Below are 21,470 nucleotides of genomic sequence, written 5' to 3'. Positions count from 1 at the left end.
ACAGCACCAATAACATGAAATTAAAAAAAAAAAGATTTTCAGTAATTTCTAAGCCATTTCACCCAAAAGTTTGAAAGCTATACTACCTCAGTACATAGGGCTGCACTGGTAGACTACATTGGATAAAGAAATTGAACCAGAGTCTTCAGAAAGAGCTCAGTAACAACCATGTGCAAACAGGGCTTTATTGCTAACATCGTGTAGCTTATTCAACAGCGACAACACACACCAGCTTTTTTCCTACCTATTCCTACCTCTAGGGCTACTACATAGTAGCTCTCCAACCTCCTTGAAATGCAAGAATCCACAGAACTTGCTCCTAAGCCCCTACTATGCACAATCTCTTTTCTTTCTGTGTCTTTATTGCCAACTACATAATGACTATCAAATTTATGTCTGCATTCCAAATTTCTCATCTGTGCTCCAGATCTATCTGTCCAAATGTCTACTTGCTCTTCTTCCTATGATGGTTCACAGGCATCTCAAATGTAATGTGTTCCAAACTGAACTCATGACCAGAACTTAGGAGAAGGCTTTGTCATCTGTGCAAATGCTATGACCATCCACCTACTTGTTCATGCTCCATCTCCTGGACCACAAATTCCCATGCACTTTCCATTACCAATGTCTGCTGGTGCTATCTTTAAAACCTCTCTCTACTCTCATCTTCAGCACCTCCACCACTGCCCACCCAAGGCCCTGTTATTTCTTCCCTCGGGCAGTCTCTCCTCTCACCCCTTCACCACAAAACTGCTACATGGGTCTAACCCTAAGCCAATTGAGTATCAAGTGTTACCATGGCCATTATACCATTGTGTGGTGGGTCCTGTCCCAGACTATAACCTCCATCCTTTCACTTTCTCTACACCACTCATTATGATCCAGTAACAGGCTTTCTTTCTGTTCCTCAAAAATGCCAAACTCGGCTTGGTGCTCATAGCTCAATGGTTAGGGCACCAGCCACATACAGTGGGGCTAGCAGATTGGAACCCAGCCTAGGCCTGCCAAACAACAATGACAACTACAACAAAAAAATAGCCCGGCACTGTGGTAGGCATCTATAGTCCCAGCTACTTGGGAGGCTGAGGCAAGAGAATCGCTTAAGCCCAAGAGTTTGAGGTTGCTGTGAGCTGTGACGCTGTGGTGCTCTACCGAGAACAACATAATGAGACTCTGTCTCAAAAAAAAAAAAAAAAAAAAATATGCCAAACTCCTTCCTTCCTCAGCCTTCCTGCACAGATTTTCTTCTCTGACATTTATCTTCCCCAACAGGCTGCTCTGGTCTCTGGTCTCATCTTAGCGCATGTTTCCTGGGGAAGCATTCTCTAGTCATCCTCGTGGTGCTAGTCACACGGATCACATTGTGGCTACTGATGTTATTTCTGCCCTCGCTAACGGATTATGGGCTTCCTTGCCCCTGTGCTCACAGCTTTTCTCCAGCATCACACGCAGTCAGTGCCTAGAACACAGTAGGTCTCCATGAATACCTGTTGACCAAACAAATGCTATTATTTTTAGCATGAAACGAAGTGTATTGAGGAAGAGAAAGATAGGTTCACAGAGCAGAGGAAGAATGGGCATACAGAGAAAGATACATTTGCCACAGACAACAAAGTTGTCACAATAAAAATAGGCCACAAATGCTGATTCTCAGGAAGCTTTCTGGGTGTGCTCCAAGTCTTCCACCTTAACAACCCTGGTTCTTATCAGGTGGCGAATGCTAGTTCAAATTTCACAGCTTTTCTTTTCCTTAACACAGATGTGTCATCCACTTTTCTCAAGTACCATGATTGGGAAGGGAAAGGCCTGGATTTTAATTCTGTTATCTGCGCCTCCCTTAGGAAGTGGACTTTAGAAAAGTGTCTCTCTGGACCTCAGAGTTTTTACTGTCATCTAAAAGATTCTCTCCATAACTACCATACTCTGATTCTGTGGATTCATCCTATTTTTAATCCGCAACAAAATTTGGAATGTGTCCCCTCAAGTTCACCTGTTGGAAACTTGCTACTTAATGCAACAACAGGAGATGGGACATTTAAAAGTGATCAGGGCTCTGCTCTCACTGACAGATTCATGTTGTTATCACAGTAGGGGCTTAGTTACTGCAGGAATGAGTTCCTCATAAAAAGAATGAGTTCTAGCTTTCATGTGAGAGTCCCAAATTAGTTTCATAGTAGGGCTGTGTACATTGGATATTTTTTCTTCCATTCTTGGGATACTTTACTAAGAAGAATATGTTCCAGCTCCATCCATGTAAACATGAAAGAGGTAAAGTCTCCATCTTTCTTTAAGGCTGCATAGTATAACCCAACTACAACTTAACAATAGGGGGAAGTGGGAAAGGGGGGGGTGGGTAGAGGGAGGGGAATCGGTGGGATCACACCTGTGGTGCATATTACAGGGGTATTTGCGAAACTTGGTAAATGTAGAATATAAATGTTTTGGCACAGTAACTGAGATAACGCCGGAAAGGCTATGTTAACCACTGGGATAAAAATGTGTCAAATGGTTTATGAAGTGAGTGTATGATGCCCCATAATCATATCATTGTATACACTTATGATTTAATAAAAAAATTAAAAAAAAAAAAAAAAGAATGAGTTCTGCCCCCTGCTTCTCTCACGCCCCTGTGCTCTCTTGCCCTTCTGCCTGCCGCCAGGAAAGGATGCAACCAGAAGGCCCTCCCAGATGCTGGATGTTGGACTACCCAGCCTCCAGAATGGTGAGAAATAAATTCCTTTTCTTGATGAATTACTCAGTCTGAGGTATTCTGTTATATCAACACAAAATAAACTAAGACACACCCAAAATACATCTCCCACTTGGAGTTAGAATTGTCTGGATTATTATTCTTTCAATGTCTTTATCAATGTCCCCTACATTTAACCACATGGTTTCTAAGAACATTGAACTGAGCTCAGAACCATCAGGCATGCTCTACAGCTGATAGATATATTCAGGCTGCTACTCACTGCACATTTCTTTCTGAAATTAGTACTGACTATGGGGATGGGGCCCAGCAAATCCCCCAGTGTAGAATCGGATTCCAAGAGGTGCTTCTCACATTACTCAGCTTAAATCCAAAGTTTCCTCGCAGCCCCAGAGCCCTATGTGAGCCCTGCCTTGTTCTAATCACACTGGCCTCTATGCTGCTCTCACATTCCAAACCCACTCCCAGCTCCCAAGCTACCTGCTCGGGCCCTTTGCATTCCTTATTTCCCCTTACTGGCACTCTCCTCCCCAAGACAAGCTCCTGACTTCTCCCCTCACTTCAGTCTCTGCTCAAATGTCAGACGTATCAGAGGGGCCTTCCTTGACCATGCTACCCTCACCCTAACTCCTCCCAGACCCTGGTCCCCGCTTTATTTTTTCATCATTATTCATCACAACAAATTACGTGTGTTCTGTCTGCCTCCTCCAGCTGTAATATAAGGTTCATTAAGACAGAAACTTTTTTTTGTTTCCTATTTTATTTCCTAATAGAGTATACATTAAGTACTCAGACAATATTTGACTAAATAAGGGAATAAATGAGAAATAAATAAATCAAGAAAGGTGCAGGATTGAGACTCTTGCAACGCAAAACTGCAGGAGTATGTAAAGGGCAGGGCAGGGGGCTGGAGCAGCTGAGGGGGTCTGTACCCCAAAATGACAGATCCAAGGTGCAGGTCCACATGCAGGTGACTGAAGAAGGGAAGATGGGGTTTGAGAGGCTGCAGGTGGGAATGCATCCCAGGGGCCTCCTGACAAATGAGCAGATGAGCCTCTGGCAGTTGGGGTGGGAGAACAGGGAATCCCCAGGGCAGTATGTATAGAAATGAGGCTCAAGATGCAGGTGGCCTTGTTACTTGAAGAGAGAAGGCAAGTGCTGTTGTTTTCATCTTTGTCTTCGTTTTTGTAATCGGTTAAAAATCACTTAACCCAATTCCAAATTTAAGGCCTCTGTGAATTCATTCATAATTTCACTAGCTACTGCTCCCCTGCCCCAAACTTAGAGAGTCTCGTGTATCATCTTGTTTCAAAACTCGCCCCCTTGCTTTAAGTACTTGATGGTTCTCTAGCCTGGGAGTTCCATGAAAGAAGCCTGATGAACTCTGGCCACTGAACACAGAGGCCGTCACTTAATAGGCTCTTGATAAACGTCTGATGACTTAATAAATATATTTTGAATAGATCTCCCGGAAGGCACTGAACTAAATGGACATTAACAAGCATCACTAATTATATGCTATTATTGTCTTATATTCAACTTTGCAGTGTTTGCAGAAAAGTTCTCAATAGGGCGGCGCCTATGGCTCAAAGGGATAGGGCACCAGTCCCATATGCTGGAGGTGGTGGGTTCAAACCCAGCCTCGGCCAAAAACCACAAAAAAAAAAAAAAAAAAAAAAAAAAAAAAGAAAAGTTCTCAATAGAGGTTAGTTCAAGAATTAGGAAACTTACACAATAAATAAGGAATTTCCACCTATCAATTAAGGTATAGTAAGACCAAGTGATGTTAACGAAATCTTTATTTAAAGCTGGAGTTTCTGGGGATTTCTGCTTACACCAGGAGAAAGAAATGTATGTGAAAAAGATAATTATACCTATATATTACTGTTTTATTTTCAACATTTCAATTTTTAACATTTTGAATACAATTTAAAACTTCTTTTTAAAGTATGATAAACATATATTACTTCATTTTTGTCAAAGAAATGGTTTGGTCTTTTCATAAAAATACTGTATCTTAAGTGTGATTTTATATCCCAGGGTAATTTTTTTCTCATAATACAGAATATTTGATATAATTAATTCAGCAACATTTACTAACATACAATGTACAAGTCACTATGCTAGGCACAGTTAAAAAATACGAACTTTGGATAACAAAGAACTCTCTGGTGAACTTACTAAGCTATGTACATTCTACTGAGATTTATATTTATTTACATTTATTTATCAAACATATGTATTATATTTATATTAAGCCCCATTGAAGGTGGAAACGCTGTACTTGGCTCTACCATAAATTGTTTTTTGGTCCCTAAACCAGTATCATCAATGCAGTGAAATACTATCTTACATTCTTAACCTCAGATACTATTTTTAATAAATGACCTCTAGGCCAGGTGTGGTGGTGCATGTCTGTAATCCTTGGCTCGTGCCTGTAATCCTAGCACTCTGGGAGGCTGAGGTGGGTGGATCACTTGAGCTCAGGAGTTCAAAACCAGCCTGAGCCAAAGTGAGACCCCATCTCTAAAAATAGCCAGGCACTGTGGTGGGCACCTATAGTCTCAGCTGCTTGGGAGGCTGAGGCAAGAGAATAGCTTGAGCCCAAGAATTTGCCATTGCTGGGTGCACGGCACTCTACCAATGGTGGCAGAGTGAAACTCTGTCTCAAAAAGAAAAAAAAATGACCTCTAACATCATGCTTCAAAAGAACATCATCCTTCTAGTAGCTTTCCAGTGCACTAGGTACAAAACCTACCTCACCACTCCACTTCCTCCTTCCCAAATGTCTGAGGCTGGCTCCTTATTATCCTGCAAGTTTCAGCTCAGATGCCTCAACTACAGAGAAGTCTTCCCTGACCTTCTAAACTAAAAAAGCCAGAGCACCTCCATGACATCGAATTCCTGACTTCCTTCATAACATTTTTTCTACCTGAAATTGCCTTGCCCATTGACATGTTTACTGTCTATCTCTGCCAGCTACATCGTAAGCTCCACCGCAACCTTTGTTTTCATCCCTACCTGATCCTCAGCTACCAGCACATAATGTTGGTTGTCTTACTCATTAATTAGTAAACTTTCTTCTGAGCCAAGTTGACTTTTTTATGTTACTTTTACATGTCTTATCCATAAGCAAACAACAACTGTTTAGGTTATGCTTTTCTATATAGCATTCTGCATAATTGTGTGAGAAGACAGGTCCCGCATTTGATAAAATGAGTCACAGGTATAATTGAACAGTAACTGCTAAATAAATATCCCTAAATAATTATTTGTTGAACATATGAAGGAGAATAATTTTGTTCACAATTATTCACTGTTATCCATGATAGAAACAGAGTTATAACAATACAATAATATTCTCTTTCAACTTTTAGAAGAAAACTAAAATATTTTTTTATCTTAGTTATGAATTATTTTGTAGAAAAATTGAAATTGGCACTCAAAAACCTCCTCAAATCAACTGTTACAGTAAGTTTTAATAGTTCCCTGGTGGTCTCAAGCAGTGTTTTTGGACAACAAAAAACCCTAAGGAGGTTTAAGTAAGATCCAAATTTTTCCTTTTTCTATAATAAGCCAAAGGTCATCACTATGAAAACTAGATACCATGATGCGGTTGGCTTTTCTTTGCAAAGAGTAAAATCAAAAGATTCAACATTCAGGATCTTTGTTTGATTCTAGGGAATCAGTGACTAACAGAATAGAGGTTCACCAGGGGGAAAAAAAATCTCAAGAATTTTCATATCCTTCCTTCCAGCACAACCTTTCCTGGGTCACCTGCTGAGAATACAGCCACGGACAAAACAGGTGTAGGGCTTCCCTCACTTGGGCTGCAACCCTGTCAAACAGTACAGGGCCATAAGCACAACGCCAGCTATAGCTAGAACCTGCTATGACTGCCAGGACCTGATCTCCTAGGCTACTGAGGTGGGGCTGTCAGTGGGTCAGCTCGCAAAGTGGGGCTCTCATCCTACACCACCTTCTCTTGTAAGTTGTTCTCCAACAGGGTAGGAAAAGTACCCTCGCAGGATGTGTATAATACTGGCCTTCAAAGAAATCATTTTTTATCTCTGTAATGTGCCCCTACCTGCACGTTCAGGAAGCTTTGTAAATAAGCTTTTCTCAATAGCGTGAATGGTTTATCACAGTATTTTACCATTCTACACTCTAGAAGAGAGTTTTTAGTAATAAAGAAACAAGATCAGTAGTTATCATAGACTATTTTTCACTCGGGAATAGTAGCTTTTCTTATTTAAAAGCAAAAAGCAAACAAAAGAACTAATGAGGGCACAGTGAGAGTAATTCCACACTCTGTCAATCACAATTCCACTTTTTTCTGAAAATCAGTTTGTCATTAAGTATCAAGAATCTTAAAATATCCAGACTCCTTCACCCAGGAATTACCCTTCCATGAAATGTTTTTTGTTTTTTGGCCGGGGCTGGGTTTGAACCCACCACCTCTGGCATATGGGAAAGGCGCCCTACTCCTTGAGCCACAGGCGCCGCCCTTTCCATGAAATCTTACTTAAAGAAATAATCTGATACAAATATATAAATGGAACATAAATAAATTTATAAACTTTCTTTTAAAGAGTAATATGAAATTTGAACAAAGATTCATCAAGGAGCCATCTATAATACCAAAGATTGGAAATGGCCTAAGAGTCTACTATGAAGGGACTAGTTAATAAATTATGATATATCCACGTAATCCAATATTATATTGACATTAATAAAGCTTTCCTACAGTCGCAAAATATTCTGGACATAAGGTTAAGCAAATAGAGAAGGTTGTAATATGTTATTACCTATGCAAAAAAACATTAAAAATAAGGAGGAAGAAAACGCCAAAATGTTATAAGCCCTTTGGATCATGGGATTATAGGCAGATTTTCCCCCTGACTTTTTATACTTAATGTGTTTTCTGAAGTTTGTACTGGGAGCATGTATTTGTTTTGTGATTAACAATAAAAACATCTCTGTGGAAAAGCTAAGTAACTCTACTGTGTTACAAGCACTAGCCCATGTCTGTCCACTGAGCTGATCTGACTCGCTGTGCCAAGGGAGCCAAGGTTTGTGCCTCTCCTATGCCAACATCAGCTTAGAGAGAGTATTAAAATTCTTTGGATTCATCCAGCATTTAAGCCCAAAGATGTTGATTCTTAAAAGGAAAATATTTTCTTTTCTCCCCAGCAGCTGCTAATCTTTCAGCACCTCTGTGATTCACTCATTATTTGCAGAAGATCCTGCTCCTTCCCAGCATTACTTTTGTTTCATGAATCTCTAATATTCTTTTCATATCTCTACCAGCTTTATTTCAACGTATTGCCATTGTTTGTTTACATATGGCTTTCCTATTAGATTAAAGAACTAATTGCTACCCTCAAGAAGCTCACAATCTAATGGGAACAAAAACACGAACATTGTCTGTACCCCCAAATGACCAAACATCCCCCAATCCGGCTCCCATGAGTAAATGCTGCTTCTTTATCAACAATAGCATTAGCCTCTCTTGTCTTGCCTTCTGGATAAGATGTATGAAGACACAAAAATCTTAGGATTTTCTCTACTTCAATCCAGAGAAAAGCCCTGCTTCTTTAAAGTCTTTCCCAAATCATCTAACACAAGCCCAAATCCTATAAGTAACTTCTAGCACTCTCTTACTGAGACACCCTGTGTGACTCTAAGGTGTACGCTCCTCCTCACTGTAATGAGCAGCAAAGGCACTTGCCCACCTGCAGGTTAGGTTCCTGGTATTCTCTGGCTGGAAGGCATAGATAAGTTCATACCTCTAAAGGGAATGCCCTCGTCTCTCCTCCCTGCCCATACATATTCATCAGAATTCACCTCCTCCTGGAAGCTCCCTGATTGCCCTTCTGTATTTTAGATGGCTTTGTTCCTTTTACTCTCCATAACATTTATGTTCGATGGCTACTGTTAAGTTTGTATTTCATAACAGTAGCTAATATTATGATCTTAGAGATTACTCTCTGAAAGAGGCTTTTAGCTGTGAAATCATATTTTTCTATTGTGTTGTTTTAAAAGTTTTATACGTGGTTATTTTACCTCCCCAAGGAGGCTGTGAGGTTCTCAAAAATATGTCTATTTCCATATACTTCTCATTCCCCTTGCTATCATACATATATGCACAGTCTATTGCCCGTACATCCGGTGATATATCTAAGCAGATATAAATGTGACCTTGACTCTACCAGAGAGTGACAGGACATCACTTACATTCCTTTAGTGACTTTCATTTAGAGCATCTTCAAGTACAGACCTTTATAGTGAGCGTGTGTCCCATGTACCTACTGCATAGAGCCTATGCTACTACTCTCTACTCTCTCTCTCTCTCTTCCTCTCTCTATGTGTCTGTTTCCTATTTTTCAAATTTCAGGGTATAGTACCTGTACGTATAAAGGTAAATTCAAGCCATGACAGCTGGTGGAGGTCCCTTTCCTTTAACTGAAATCAGTGACTAAAATTAAGCCTTCGGAACATCTGACTTGCTGACGTATCCACCTGCATAATGACAGAGATCCTGTCCTGGGTGGGGGTGGACAGGGACCACAGATTATTAAATTTTCTGCTAAAGCTGGATATAATCCTGCAGACCAGCTCTCTTCAGATGGTCTGCCCTTGTCTGACAATGAGCTTATGTCTCCTTTCACAGCCCCCACCCTGCACACTTCCCCACTCCTGCGGATCAGACTTGACATTGACCCTGCCCTGTTAGAACCTGGATGACTCTCTGAAGACTCAGTTTGAGCTCTGGGTTCAGATAGATCTGGGTTCCATGCCAGCGTTTTCACCTTCCAATCAAGCTCCAGGAAATCAGACTAGTTATTAATTTAACTTCTCTCTGAGCCTCTCCTTCCTGGCTCAAAAAAGGGGGGATATTACTTACCCTTCCAGGACTGTAATGAAGCTTTAGTGAGACGACTTTCTTCAGGTGTATGACAAACACTGCAAATGTTAGCTCATTTTTCCCTGACCATGCCTGACAACAGATAGAATCTTGTCTCCCTCCGAGGAGCTGCCCATTCTATATTCTTATTGACTTACTCCAGGAAGTATATTTAAAGCCAGGGCAGATGGAGAGTTCCTATTCTCAGATCAGCAATCCACCTGTTCTATTGATCTGCCCACCTGTTGGACTCCCAGATATCGCGCCCATCCCCTTCCTCACTTTGCTCCAACCCCCAAACCCACTCTATGCATGTGGTATTGTTTCTTAGGGCTGTGCTTTGGCATTCTTATCTACCATGGCTGGGAACCTTCACCCTAATTACCTCTATTCTGTGCCTCTATCTGACCTGGACTTCCCGCACTCTGATTGCCTATCAGTAAGGCCAACCTTCAGCCTGTCCTTCAGTTTGGTCTGATTTAAGGACCTCATAACCTTAAGTAAGATAATCACCTCCCTAACTTTCCTTTTAGAGGGCTGTTGTGAGGTTTAAATAATATAATGAATTAAAGCCTACATCATGGAATTGCCACACTTAGCAAGTCCTCAGTAAATATCAATTCCACACATGCCCATAGGATTCCTGGTAACCACAGGCCTCCTTTCTATATAATACCACTGTGGTCACCTTGCACAGCCATTTCACCTGCAGCCCCAGCCTATCTTCATCTGATCCTTTCTGATCCATTTCATTCTACAAATGCTCTGACAACACAGATGCCTATGTCACATCCTGACATATAACCTCACCAGATTTCATAAAGTTGCTTACAAATTTTTGCTGTCAATACTCTAATCTAGGACCTATCATCTTATGCCTCCTATGTAAGCACCCTAATCTCTGCCTGCTACTCCCTCTGCCCACCTCTAACAAGCCAAATAAATTTGCATGAATAACAGTTGTGTGTTCATCACTTCCCTTCCCTGTTCAAACTTTCATTGGCTCGACAATAGCCAAAGTACGGGTCTTCAATCTCATGATCACTAGTTAACCAGGGTTTCTGGAAATGAAATCTTTGGGCTGGATATAAGGCAAAGGGATATTTGCTACAGATACACAGACATGGATAAACGGTGGGTTCTTCATTCAATCATATTCCAGAATCATACACCTTTTGGCAAAGTTTAGGCATGATGATACATCATCCCTGGGCTTCCCCTTGGTTGAGAGGCAGGTCCCACTTCTGGAATTCGCATGGCTTTAAGCACCCGAGTTGCCTCCATGAGCAAACTCCACATCATTGTGCAGAGGGCTGTCCCCAAAAAGGAGGGAACAATTATTCCTGATAACAGACATGTTGTTTTTGATGGGTAGCATCATTTAATGGGGAGAAACACAGCTGTATGTGATCTTGACAGAACTGCCCATCACAGCACCCTATCAGCCTCTTCCTCATCCCACTATCAGAACCACATAAACATGGAGTTGGGCACCAAGATCCAGTCTGAGACAATCAAAGCAGCATTCCACTAGTCTCAATGACCACGAGCAGGGCCAGTCAGAGCCCTTCAAGGAGATTTCTAGAAATGGGACCTGGGGCTGGGCACTGTGGCTCACGCCTGTAATCCCAGAACTTTGGGAGGCTGAGGCAGGAAGATCACTTGAGTTTGGGAGGTGGAGATTGTAGTGAGCTAAGACTGTACCACTGCACTCCAGCCTTGGGCAACAGAGTGGGACCAGATCCTATGTCTAAAAACATAAAACTAAATTTAAATTAAAAAAATTAAAAAGTAAATGGAACCTGGAAGAGACAGGACCTCTCTTTCTCATGGATCAAAAGCCTGGGAACATAGGCTTAGCCCTCTCTGCTGTCATCTTCCTCTATGGACAGAAAGAGGGTCTCAGAATGAAGCTTCACCAGAGAAGGGAGAGAGAAGGAACTCAGACAAAGTTGTGTGAATCCCTGGGTTCCAGGTGACTGAAGCAGAGCCCATCTAGGGACATTCCAAAGCGCACCTTGGGACATTCCAGTCACACCCAGCCAATAAATCCTTTTTTGCTTAACCTACTTACATGCCATATGCAATCAAATGAATCCTAACTCTCTTCCATAAGAGGGGGAGGGGCGGGGCGGAGTTTCACCCTAGGGGAGCTTAATACGTAATGCTCAGGGCAGAGTGAAGAGAGTGCTGCAGGAAAAAATGTGAGATGCACACCCCCCCCACCTTTCTACATTGCTGCACACCTTCCATGAGGAAATTTCCAAGGCACAACTTGCTACTAGAACACATCTCATCAATTAATTAATGCAATGGCCCCAGAATCCTCACCTTTATACGAGATGTAGATACGTCCTTTCTCCAGGCACACTCAAAGCTCTTGGAAGCGTCCTATCAATGACTCTGTGCTCTGTAAGTCCCCTGAATTCCGGCTGGGAGAGAGGAAGGAGGTGTGGTGGGAAAGAAGCACAGAATAAGAGCAACCAGAAGAAACATCAGTAGTCAGAATTCAAAACATATCAGGAGGTCTCCACTCACAATCGAAGACTCTTGTTTCCCAAATGTAACCTAAATTTTCACTCAGACATTCAGCTTCCCCTAGAATCTGACACCAATCTTCACCCTCTCTCTCCTTTACTTAGAGTTTCCAAAGCACGCTTTAGCTTTCTCCTATGTCTACAAATTCTGCAGAAAGGCAGTGGAGCATACCGGTGCAAGCGTGCTTTGCGATTTTAGCCTTGGTCTCACCACCTTTCTACTCTAATTACCGCTATTGGTTGTTATGGAATCATTTGCCATTATTGGCGAAAATTCATAGACAATCATCAACCTTCACTAAGTGAAGGTGTATTTTTATTATTTTTTTATATGTTGCTGATTCGATAACCAGTGATGGGCCAGATCTCCTTTACTGCCTGTTGTCATAGCCGTAGCCCTCACCCTACATCTAGCAAGCCTGTCTTCCTCCAACCCAAACCCCACAAACCACCCTCCCACCCACACACTTCTCCCTCTCCTTAATTCTGCCAGAACTCATCATGCAGCATTTTAAAAGCAAGACATAAAGATCATCAGCTGAGAGCCCTTGTTTTACAGATGCAAGCACCAAGGACCAGAGACCCAGGAACTTATCCATAACCACACACTCGGAGGCTCAGTCAAGATGACAACTGCTCGTCCAGTGCCCTTTACAACGTGCCATACTGTTTGCCAGGCTGCATCTGTGATGCAGCTCAGCTGCTACGTGAGCTGTGGCACATTTACCGCTCCTCAACATCCTGTAAGCTCCCATAGGAGAGGCTGGAAGGGTGTCCGTCAGTCTGCATGGCACCACAAGAAATACTCATCCATGTTCTCTAAGTGCTTGAGCAGATACCTCATCTTAGCAGATGAAACATACCTTAAGTCCAGGAATAAGTGGATTCACTTGATAAAACTGAAAATCATACATTCCTTAATAAGACAAAGCATCAATCTCATTGCAGGTTTGTTTTTCTGTCCCTACACAGGTTCTTTTTCCCAATGTAATAAACACCCCCATGCTGTCTCATATTTAGGGAGTATAATACTATCTGAAATTTATTTTTAAATTGCCTCCTCTTTTACGTTTTACATTTTGTTTGGTAAGTAATGCGCATTACTATAGTGACTTACTTTTTTTTATCCTCTGCCAATTTTGTTTAAGAAATGTAAAGGTGACATTTGCTTCTATCTTTTTTCTTATTTATCTTCCTAAGCTAACTATGAATTTCTTTTCCCTTGTGCCAAGAGTCATTGTGGGAAGGGAGAGGGTTTAACCAATCAGTTCAGATTCACTTCCTTTATATGTCAGTAGTTATCTTTCTCTGTCCAATAAGCTGCAGTCAAAATCCTGAAACTACACGAAGTCCAAATATAGAAACCTAACTCTTAGAGCATTCAAAGGCTTCACTAAAAATTCCTCTAAGTTAAAATAACAAGTGCAGCCATCATTCCATACAATGATCCTTCCGGAGGCATCCTTTCTGAGGATGTCTTTTGGATACTAAGCGTTTACCTAGACCTGGCTCTGAAGCAACAGGTGAAGCCTTTCTGTGCTAATTGGCTGGAAATTACATACAGAGTTTCCCACACAGCAACCCTCTCTCTTTACTGAAGTCTTTCCCAGCCTGAGTACAAAGCTAATAATAACCAGGGTTACAAATTATAGCTAAATTATCTTATAATTAGGAGCTTTCTAGTAGGGCTTCATTAGACAAACATCATTCTTAAGATTTCAGTATATATTTTTATGTGTAAAAAATAAAATCTCCCAACATTAAACTGCTAAAGCGTTTAAGTATAGTTTCCACTTAATGGAAGCATTATTTTCTGCTTAGAGGGAATCCTACTCTTCATTTCAGCTGTTTAAAAAGCATACATGTTCTATTCGGTGTAGACAGTAGTGGGAAAATAAAATAAGATTTTAAAAGTTTCCATATTTATTCTATTTTAAAAAGATGGTAATATGTTATAATATCACTAACTAAATAAAAACTGAAGGTCATGTTAGAAGTGTCTCCATAATGCAAAAAATGACAATTAAACAAAACAGCTTTCACAGGTGCTGGTAATATTTATGCTTTACTACAGAAAGTATTGCCTCTGAATTTGGTTTGACTGCAAAATTGAGAGTTCAAATTTCTTTCTGACAATGCTATGTATTGATTCTTGAAATATTTTCTATGCAGTTGTCTATAAGAACTTCTGAAGGTCTCCAGAAGCATGGACAAGGTTTGAGACACTTTTCTCCAGCCTATTTAGTTTGGAAAGGCACCAAACTAAGAGGTACAGGAACTGATTCCAAGCAACTAATGTGTAATTTTAGTCCAATTAGTCAATTACATACACGTATAGAAGGCATCTGCCTTTCTCTCTGACATTGCCAATACCTGGCAGTGAACAATGAATTGTTTTTATTACACACACGCTTCTCTAAATCAAAGAGCTTGCACCTACGCAATGTGAAGTGTCGGTCTGAACAATTAATTATTGCCAAAGAATGATTAATGAAGCAATCTTGCAAGCCCCGCTCCTTTCTCCTAAGGACAGAATACATAGGCGAAGGAGTAGTACTGGATTTTGCACATAATTGCTTCGCCCCTCCATTTTGCCTAAGTAGATTACTACCAAATACAGATTCTGCTTTTGGGAAACCCGGATCACACTTTTCTCTGCCATAAATTAACGCTGTGGCCGTCTTTACAGAGAATGCCGACTCTCGAGAGCCGAGACAAAGGAGGGTGTTGCTTGGAGAAACCCAGCCCGGCGCTCCAAGACTCGGTTCTCCGATTCCGCCCCGCATGGCTTCTCCCGCACTCCGGGGACAGAGGGGTCGGGAACCAGTAGCGGACTTGGTCTATTTCCCAAACTTCAGGACTCACTGTTTACCCTCACTCTGGAGGGCAGAGGACTGAAGAAGAGCCCGGCTTCTGCTGCCGTGGGCGCCCACCCAACCTCCCCCGGGAGGCAGCCTCTCCTCCCCTCTCACCTGTCCTGAGAGCGGGGCCTCGGGGGTCCGGTCGCCTCTTCTGCTGTCACTCCCGGCTCTCACTCCAGCAGCTGTCGGGACGTCAGGCGCTACCGAGAGGAGCGAAGAAGGCGGCGGGGTCCCGCGCGTCAGCAGGAATCTCGGCAGCCGCGGGCGGCCGCGCTCTCCCTCCCCGTCCCGGCGGGGCTCGGGCAGCCGATGAGTCAGGCGAGGGGGCGGGAGACGGGTGGGGGCTCCCCTAACCCCGCGCCGGGGGCGCGCTGGCGGCCTGGGGACGGAGGGCGCGCGGCACCCTGTGCCCGCCGGGGACTGAGGGGCCACCGGCCGCCGCCATCGGGCGCGCAGGGTCCGAACGCTCTGCCCTCGGAGGGCGCCAGGCGCCGCGAGCCGGGCAGGACCGGACGCCGGCCGCTCAGGCGTCGCCGCCGCAGCAGCCAAGAAAGGACAATAGAGACCCGGGTCTGGCAGGGAAAAAGTTTTCTTCTGGGCTCCGGGCGGATCCCGGCCACACTCCCTAAAGCCCAGGGGGGAGGACTGGGGGCGGGGCGGGCTTTCCCGAGCGTCGCCGTGCGGTAGGGACCCGGACTGTGTCGATCTCGCAGCCGCCCAAGACCCGTGTGAACTCCCAGGCCCCGCCGCCCCTTTCCTCCCGGAGGACGCAGACAGGATCCGCTCCTTCCCCTGCGGGACCCTCAATCCGGCCTCCGCGCCCCGGCCTCAAAGTTGCACTTCCAGAGCCGGATCCCCCGCAGACAAAACCCGTCTTTAGGAGCACAGTACCGGCTTTCCGGAGCTCTTCTCCGGGATGGCAGGCCCGGGAGGGGAGACAGACACACCCACTCACGGGGCGCGCCCCCAACTATGGCGGGGCCGGGGTTGGGAAGCCGGGGCCGCCAGTCGTCCTCGGCAGCGGGGAGCCCCGGCGGAGGGGGGGATCTCTCCGAGCAGGCGCTGCAGGACCCCGAGCTCCACGCCCCTCGGACGCTTTCTCTTCTGGTGTCTCCTGGGCGGGTCGGGGTCCCCCTGGCGGGCTGCGCGGGGAGAACCAGACCCGCCGCGAGGAAACGCCGCCAGGGCCCGCGCGGTCTGCCCTGCTTCCGAGAGCACAGCGGGTTAGCCGCCGGCCGCCCGGCAAAGGGACTCCAGCGCAGCGGTTTCGGGCTCGAGGATCAGGGGCTGGGGTTGTACAGAAGCGAACTGGGTCTCTGCAGTACTGAGGTTCAACTCCAAACCTCAAAGCCAGCGAAGAGTTCAGGCTACTCCTTCTTGTGCTCAAACAGCCAGTGAGCGGAGACTGTCAGGTTCACAGAGTAAAATATGATAGGATAGCTACCTCTAATGCGCCAGAAACAGAAGTGATGACTGTATATGTGGTCAATTCAGTACGTAAAGTTTCATGTAAAACCCAAACTACTGGGTATTCCAACCACTGCCCAGACGGGTGCAGAGCAAACCCCCTCTCCCCCACCCCCGAACTGGGGTTGAGGTACCGCTGTGTGTCCCCTGGATGTGTTTCAGTGATGGACTATGAAGGCAAGTATGGTATTCTGGTGCAGGGTATTTGTGCGTTTCAATGTATGATCTGTTGATCTCGTTTTCAAGAAGAGTTGGTTTCTGAGGATAGAAAATGTATGGGGGGGAATGCATGTGAATGAGAGAGGGAATAAGGGGGGAGGGAGGAAAAGGAAAAGAGATCCGTGCAAAACATGTTCGCATTAAAAACAATCTTGAAAATCGATATGAACTCAGAAGAGACTGCAGAAATGGCTTTCCTGTGGCACTGTCTTCTTGAATTTGGAGAGTGGGCACTTGTGGTAGAAATGTCATAAATCAAAATGTTTTTTAAAAGAAAGAAAAAGAAAAAACTACAGGAGTTGGGGTGGGGGGAGATGAGTCACCTTTATAAACCATCTGTAGTTTTATTTTTATCCCACCTGCATCTAGTATTCTAGCCTACAGCCACCTGCTCAATTCTTTTAGCTTTTCTTATATGTGTTTGTCAAGGCACTCCATTAAAGGAGTGATTCCGCTGGGCCTTCCTCCTAGCTGTTCCCTCCGCATTTTATAAAGAAGCAACCCTGAAGCCACATTTCTCTATCAGGCTCCTAAGAATGAACACATCCTGTTACCCTGGCTAGCTTCCTAAGGAATGAGTGGTAGGCTCCTAGTCCTCAGACAACATTTAACATGATGTCCTAGCAAAGATACATGGTTGAAACACTTAAAATGGTCATCTGGCAATTTTAGGGATTGAGTGACTGAGCCTTCCTTAAAAAGGTATTGAGGACGGCTATGAAAAAAAGAAAAAAAGAACATTCTTAAGGCCACAGATATTGATGAGTCCTTGTTTCTGAACTTAGATTTTAGTGATTCAATGAAAAGAAGAGGAAGAAAAATAGATTAGGTAAGAGGACCAAAGGGAAATATTTAAATTTCTTTTTAAAATAATTATTATTAGTCTCAGAAAAGACTGAGGTAAGAATTGTTGGGGGGGGGGCGGGTCTCATGCAGCCACACACAAACCCTTTCCCCCTCCTCCTCCTTCTCTCCTTCTAAGGCAAAGACACAAAGGATCTGACTGGCCCCACCCCCCAGAAGTTCAGCTGAAAGACCCTACCCTGACAGGCAACCTGTGGGACGTGCCCCCACCATAGTTAGTGTCTGCCTTTGGTTCCAGGCACCATCTTTGCACTGCCCAGGCCCATCACCCTCCCCTTTCAATAAACCTGGCCTGAGCGTCTCCTCTGTGGCCTCATCTCTGGGTGCCACCATTTACACCTTTCAAGAATGTCCTATAAATAGAGGATTATTTGCAATTCAGTCATCCAAGCAACTCTCAAGATTTTAGTTATAAATTTTCCCCTGACACTGAGTACTCAAGGCAATCTCAGGTAAATTATTTAATCTTTACTAATGGCCACTGTCTTTCTATCTGAAAAGTGAATGTGCCATGTCAGTAATGGATTTTGAATTTAGCTGTCTATCCTCTTTCGAAATGATTGGGTGGAAGTCAACCATTTTCTACTTCCCAACATCAAGCTGCACTGCACTTCACGCATTTTTTTTTTTTTTTTTTTGCTATGTCCTTGAGATGTGTAAATTTCCACTAGAACAAGGCTTTCTTGTAAGAGTGCATAGTGGGAGAGAGTAATCCAAGCTCCCTGTAATTCAAGCTCAGCCATCTACTAAATACAGGGACTTTGAACCTCATATCCCTTAAGTAGGAACAAAGCACCTATTTCAAAGTGTAGTGAAAATTGAAGGAAATAATATGTATATAAGTTTCTTCTTAGCTGTCACATAGATCTTCAACACATACTCAGTTGAACACTCACACCAAACTTGTTTTTAATAGTATTAACATAGTCAAAAAATAAGACTCTTCCTCTGGAATCAAGAATTAACCTGAGAAAAATGTCAAAATATGACACTATAAATGAAAGCCTAATGGATGGCAAAGGATTTTTAAAGAATGAATTTTGGAAACATACATTGGAATGAAAAACAAGGCTAGAGAGATTTCTGAGGCCGGGGGCGGACCAGAGCAGGCCAGAGGAGCTGCCTCGGCGGAAGCAGGCCGCGCCCAGAGGCCACAGGCTGCCCACCGCTGGCCTGTCGGCTCCCCCCGGCCCCGAGAGGCCGCCGCCGGATAGTAGTTGGGCGAACCCGACCCCAGGGAAGAGCTGGCAGTGCTGGAGGGAAGCGGCGACAAGATGGCGGCTCCGAGGGGAAGACAAAGGCCGAGTCACTCTGCTCGTCGTTGGACGCCTGTAGGCTACCTTTCTAACGCTACTGTCTTGCTCATTCACTTAGGGCCTGCCTCCCACACAGACTCCAGTGTCCCAGGAAGCTGGATCTTCTTGCAAAGAGCGAAGCTAGAGCGCCAGAGCACTTTGTAGTGTGCCTGTAGGGAGCAGGATTCCGCAGAAGAGCCCCCTCTGTAGGAGCAGGATGCAGCCATCGCGCTGTAGCCCAGACGCAACAGGTGCAGTCCGCTCCCACCCAATGTGGCCCTGTCGGCTCAAAGAAGCCTGCATGCTCTCTGTAAAAAGATTTCCAGAAGCTGTTGTGTCAATAACCACCAATACTAAAAATCATTCTTCAGACTAATTCTAAAGCTAGGATAAAATTCCACAGCAGCACTGAAGTGGGAAGATACCACTGCAACAGCCAGATCTGTAGGTCTTATCCATCAAGCCACGGCATGCCAGAAAAAAAACCTCTGTTCACCACTCCATAGCTTCTATTTATGATTTCAGAGTTTTCTTCCTATCAGGGATTTCTTGGATTTTAAGAAAGATATTAAGGTCAAATATGTCTCTCTGGAGTAACAGGAAGTGTAATGGCTTGGGAATTATTTAGTACCATCACTAAAAGCAGTTACAAGTTTCAATTAACTCTTTAAGGCTAGAAGGGCCTTTTCTCACCTATTCTCATTTCGCAGGGCAATGTGGAGGTGGCTCACACCTGTAGTTCTAGCACTTGGGGAGCCGAGGCGGGTGGGTTGCCCCAGCTCACAAGTACAAAACCAGCCTGACTCGGAGCAAGACCTCATCTCTAAAAATAGCCTGTACCTCACAAATGCATTAATTTACACCGTTATGATTCAATTAAAAAAATAGAAAAAGAGAAACAACTAAAGTAACTAAAATCAGATATAAAATTATAGAAATGACTATAAATTTACAGTAATAGAATCATTAGACAGTAGGATGACAGTTGTACACCAACGAATTGTATAAACTAGATAAATTCCTGAAAACAACCTACTAAGCATAAATTACAAGGAAACAAAATCTGAAGAGTAAGGAGATTGAATCAGAAATCAAAAACCTCTCCACAAAACAAAATGTCTAGACCATATGGCTTCAATGATAAATTCTACCAACCATTTAAAGAACCAATTCTTACCATTTTTGAAAAAAGTGAAGAGGAAGGAATATTTCCTACCTCATCCTCTAATGCCAGCATTGCCTTCATATGGAAATGAACAAAATCTCAAAAGTGAAAAACTGCATATAGGGAGGTAATGAAAGCAGTTGAGTTCCACCAGAATTCTAAAATATGAGGCAGAAAAAAGACCACATAATGGACGCCTATGTATGTTACACAATTCTCAATTGCAAAGACATGGAAACAACTGAGTGTTCACCAATACATGAATTAATTAATAAAAACTGGAAGTAAATCTCAATGAAAATCAAGCTGGGGAGGAAGGAATAGGTAAATCCACACATAACTGAGTACAATGAACGCTATCTGGGTGAACCTTGACTCAATCTTGTACAAAAACAAAGTACGTGAACAAAATGTGTACCCCTTAATACTCCGAATTAAAAAAAGAAAAAGAAAAGGCTAAAGGAAGGCCTATCCATGAAGGCTATGTTAACCAGTTTGATGAAAATATTTCAAATTGTATATAAAACCAGCACATTGTACCCCATGATTGCATTAATGTACACAGCTATGATTTAATTTAAAAAAAAAAAAAGAAAGTTTGTATGGGATTATCATCATTTTCTTTTGCCATAAATGTAGCTCCTAGAATCCCTAGATCTGAGAAGGGATCCTCAATCAGAAAACAAAACATATTCTATGGAAAAAAAAATGGAATTGTTTGCTAGACTTTTCTCTGATTTACTTCCCTCTAGCTGTGAAATAAATTGATAGTCTTAGAGGCCCTGATGTATCTCACTGACATCCGTGGCTGCTTTCTCCAAGTCGGGTAAGAAGAACAAAACCAGTGAAGAAAATGACTGTCCTGATTTTATTTTTCAAATAAAAAAATAGGTGAAAGAAATATAGGAGAAATAAAAAGGTAGTGGAAACACATTTTAAAGTAAATTTTAAGATAATTTTTATTCCATTGTGATTTTGAATAACTCTTGTGCTTCTCATTTTTTCTTTCTCATTATGTACAATTGACTGATGGTTCGGTGGGTTTAGCAGCAAAAAGATCTTACTAATTTATGTTCATTACATGTGCAAGAAAGAGGGCTAACCCATCTCAAATAGATGTTTTATAATGTTGAGGTTGATATTACTACTTAAATATTTTATAAATTCTGTATTAGACACAGAATTATGTAGAATTAGATACATTTTATTAGATAATAAACCTGATTAGATTCTTTTCGCCTAAGAAGCACTGGCAGCATACCATTTAGAAATGTAAAAAGACACACTCTCTTCCTTCCAAAGACCCCGTTCTTTCTTCTGGAAAGATTTGTAACAAGGCTAAGGGAAGATCTATTAGGAAGTTTAGGTACGATTGTACCCATTTTCCTGCACGAAGGGAAATATCTAGCCATATGTAGCTGAAGGAAGAGAAGGATTGCCAAGTA

The 21,470-nt window shown here is 43.0% G+C and overlaps 1 protein-coding gene across 4 annotated transcripts in view; it reads right to left on the bottom strand.

Moving 5' to 3' along the window:
• TMEM200A (transmembrane protein 200A) overlaps positions 1-15,972 on the bottom strand; it is a 95,590-nt gene extending 79,618 nt beyond the window's left edge. Inside the window, exons 1-2 of one of the 4 annotated variants that reach the window (XM_053592742.1) lie at positions 15,127-15,972; positions 11,949-12,049 (exon numbers count right to left, since the gene is read on the bottom strand). The gene's annotated coding sequence lies outside the window, so the exon portion shown is untranslated. Of the gene's footprint in view, positions 1-11,948; positions 12,050-12,737; positions 12,805-15,126 lie in introns of those variants that run through there. The other 3 variants (XM_053592739.1, XM_053592741.1, XM_053592740.1) reach the window with 3 other exon arrangements.
• Positions 15,973-21,470: the final 5,498 nt, after the last annotated feature.

This window comes from Nycticebus coucang, chromosome 5 (assembly GCF_027406575.1).
Source record: "Nycticebus coucang isolate mNycCou1 chromosome 5, mNycCou1.pri, whole genome shotgun sequence".
NCBI classification, from domain to species: Eukaryota; Metazoa; Chordata; class Mammalia; order Primates; family Lorisidae; genus Nycticebus; species Nycticebus coucang.
The sequence above is the reverse complement of the archived record's forward strand: the minus strand, read 5'-3'. Positions and strand labels throughout refer to the sequence as shown.